At 39.4% G+C, this 3,408-nt stretch overlaps 1 long non-coding RNA gene across 1 annotated transcript; it reads right to left on the bottom strand.

Annotated features, from left to right (window-relative positions):
• Positions 1–423: 423 nt before the first annotated feature.
• Positions 424–1,913, bottom strand: LOC115170770 (uncharacterized). Its single transcript, XR_003871089.1, has 2 exons — positions 1,670–1,913; positions 424–1,032 (listed from the first exon to the last, which is right to left on the bottom strand). It is a non-coding gene; the product is annotated as an uncharacterized LOC115170770 (long non-coding RNA).
• Positions 1,914–3,408: the final 1,495 nt, after the last annotated feature.

Raw genomic sequence — 3,408 nt, 5'->3', positions numbered from 1 at the left:
ATTGCCAGTGGAGCCACAGCTACAGTTCTCTGCAACCGCACGGCAAGCGGTACCAGAGCGCCAAGTCTAGGTCCAAGAGGCTTCTAAACAGATTCTACCCCCAAGCCATAAGACTACTGAACATCTAATCAAATGGCTACCAATACTATTTGCTGCTACTCTATCTATGCATAGTCTCTTTAATATCTCTACCTACATGTAAATATTAACTCAACTAACAAGTGCCCCTGCACATTCTCTGTACCGGTATCCCCTGTATATAGGCTCGCTATTGTTATTTTACTGATGCTCTTTAATTATTTACTTTTCTTGTAACTGCATTGTTGGGTAGGGGCTTGTAAGTAAGCATTTCACTGTAAGGTCTACAGCTGTTGTATTTGGCGCATGTGACAAATACAATTTGATTTAAAGAATTCATTTAAGTGGAATTATCCAAAACGTTTATTGCATGACCACCAATGTTAATTGATATGTCCCAAAATAATTGATATTATGAATGTTTCCGACAGGATTGTCCATTAGCAAAAAAAAGTTGTGCAGTGAAAGTTTTCAAAAACATTACAACCAACCAGAATCAATTGTACAGTAATATATAATGCAGCTTTAATATTTAAATAAATGTATGATTTCTTAGTGGGTAAACTGAGCATTATGCAAAGTAGTTAAGTCATGTATGTCAAGGGACTGTTACAATATGTGCAATGTTACATAAATCTTACAGTAAATATGGACATTTCATTTACATGTTATGGCAATAAGACACTGTAGTTGGTACACAGGTCGTGATGCAGCAAGTTTGAGGGTAGTGGAGAAGCACAAGTGGGACTTTGAGTGAAGTAACTGAGGGAAGAAAAGGATATCAGGGTGCCCGGGAACTTGAAGCTGCTGATCATTTCCATGTACAGTTGATGATGGGAGAATGGTCAAGTATCACCATCTACTTTGTTTATGCTGAGACTTGTCCTATCCCCATTGTCAGGTCCCACAGCTCCTTCATGTACTCATGTGTACCATGGTAGTGTCGGGTCCATTCTAGGGATACACATTCTTATAATGTAAAAAATCTAATTGGTTATTACAGGATTTACACCCAGAGCCTGCTAACCAGTTTGTGGGTAAGGATGGTGTTGAAAGCAGAGCTATAAAAGAAAATGCACTCTGACGCATTTAAAAATGTATAATTGACATTTTTTGGGACAATAGGCAAACTGGAGGTGTACAGAGTGTAGCACAATTATTATTATTTGATTTTTTTCCAATCGATATCGACTGGGCTGCAGTGGAGACGTAAGAAGCTTCAATATCATGAGGACCTAACTTCTAACGTCCTTTCCTGGTACACCCACAAACACTGCAGTCAAATGCCAACCAGCGGTTCTCCGTCCTATGGTGGCTGAAGACATTTTGCCTGATGTCAAACATTAAGAGTGTCAGATTGAAGTGTCTGGATAAAATGTAAACAGAACCTTAGAGCAGATTACTTTCATCTTTACTGGCACAGTTTTAAAATGTCTAATTATAGTCACTTTCAATTGATTCATTGACTCCCAAGAACCATAGATTGTTTGTAGTTCATAACATTAACACAACTGACAAACGTTGCTTGACTGTAAATTGGAATACATGTTTTAATAACATTGGATATTTGATTGGGCTTAATGTTGCATACCTTGTCGTGTTGTGCATGCATGCCAACCAGGTGAGAATCACCTAAATGAATTGATACTTGATGAATCAGGTCTTTTCTGCTGCTTTATCAGCCTCCCCCTTGCCCACTTCAAGCTCCTCTTCATGGTTCTCTTCTGCAAGAGACAATTGTGAAAATAATGCAGAAGGAATGGGAACCCTATACCTTTGAAGCAGTACTAGGTATATGCCTGAAGTTATTTTACTCTAAGCTTCGATGGAATATATTCGAAAAGTGAACGTGCACATTAAGTCTACTCTGTTCGAAAGCTGACATGTAATGTTAGATGTTAGCAAAGGTTTTACAAGGTTGTCACTAGCCAAGTTTGCTTTGCGTGAGCTTTTCTGTGTCTTCATGCTAATCGCGAGCTAGCGCGGCTAACGCTAGCATTTAAATGAAAGCCAGTCAGGCTGAAGAAGTTGCCTACCTTAAGTTGTTTTGCTTAAATGCAAGGCTTTGGGCTAAACACGTAACTCAAAAACATGCCCTGCCGATAAGTCACATTTAGGTAGCTTGTCTTCCTTAAGTCAATGATAAAGCAAAATAAAGACAATAGTCCAAAAACCGAGAACTACCAGGATTTTGAGCATCTCCGTTGTCTAATCTATGTATGCCTGGCCCTGCATGCACGCAACAATCTTGCTAGTATTTAAGTTCATTTACCTTGATAGTATTAACACAGTCCAATGTGTCCCGTGGCTGTTGTAGTTTACATGTTTTTTCAGCAGGGCTTTTAATAAAACACAAGGCGGTGCCATTCACTGCGGCTAGCAGTATGACTGGGCAAAGTTTGAGGCTAACTATATGATATAATATGGCTGGGGTTCGTGGCTACCGACGTTTGCTATATTAGCTAGCAAAATATCTGATTTAGCTTATGCTAAGCACTGCTGATCCTGGTGCTATATTAATGTTAGCTGAATTTTATTGCCAGTGATGAGAAACAGATCCTTCCACTGTAAACTAGCTGATCAACTTTACGATTCAGTAACAACAAATTTCAAAGACAAAACCGTTACCTTGTAAAGGTTCAAACTCTGCTTACAGTGGAAAAGGAATTTCCTTCAAACTGTGAAATCTGGTTGAAAGGAGGAGCTAGTAAAATTAGCATATTAAAGGAACGCGTTAAGTTAACGTGTGTAGGTGTATATTTAGCAGCTGTAAGCACATTTGGACGCGCTTATTTGACACGTGTGGGCGTTAATTTAGCGCGTGAAGACGATAATTTAACGCGTGCACTCGTTAATTTAGCGCCTGCACATGTTTACTTTACACACGTAGCATTAAAAAGATTGCGTTTTGACCACGTGCTTTAAGACCCAAACGGCGTTCCATAGTTTGAATTCGAGTCAATGAGAGAAGCTAGCGATGTAATGTTCCTTATCTGGCAGAGTGTTCGTGTCTACCGTCTGAAATGCACTTAATGCACGTAGCTAACGTGAGGTTAATCCAGTCAATCGCACTATAGCGATGATTTAATGCACGTAGCTAACGTGAGGTTAATCCAGTCAATCGCACTATAGCGATTGCGTTTTATGTTGGAAGGGTTTACACACACAATAGCTGAATGTGCAGAGCTAGCGAGCAAACATTAGTTAGCAAGCTAGCTAACGTTAGTACCTATTTCATTTATGTGACGTCGTCAAAGATGGAATATTTTCTATCGTCGGTTTATTCCAAGATCAGCATGCAGCTGTATTGCTTTTAGGTCCCTATGATAA

This window comes from Salmo trutta, chromosome 32 (assembly GCF_901001165.1).
Source record: "Salmo trutta chromosome 32, fSalTru1.1, whole genome shotgun sequence".
Classification (NCBI taxonomy): Eukaryota; Metazoa; Chordata; class Actinopteri; order Salmoniformes; family Salmonidae; genus Salmo; species Salmo trutta.
This window is presented reverse-complemented; position numbering and strand designations above follow the sequence as displayed.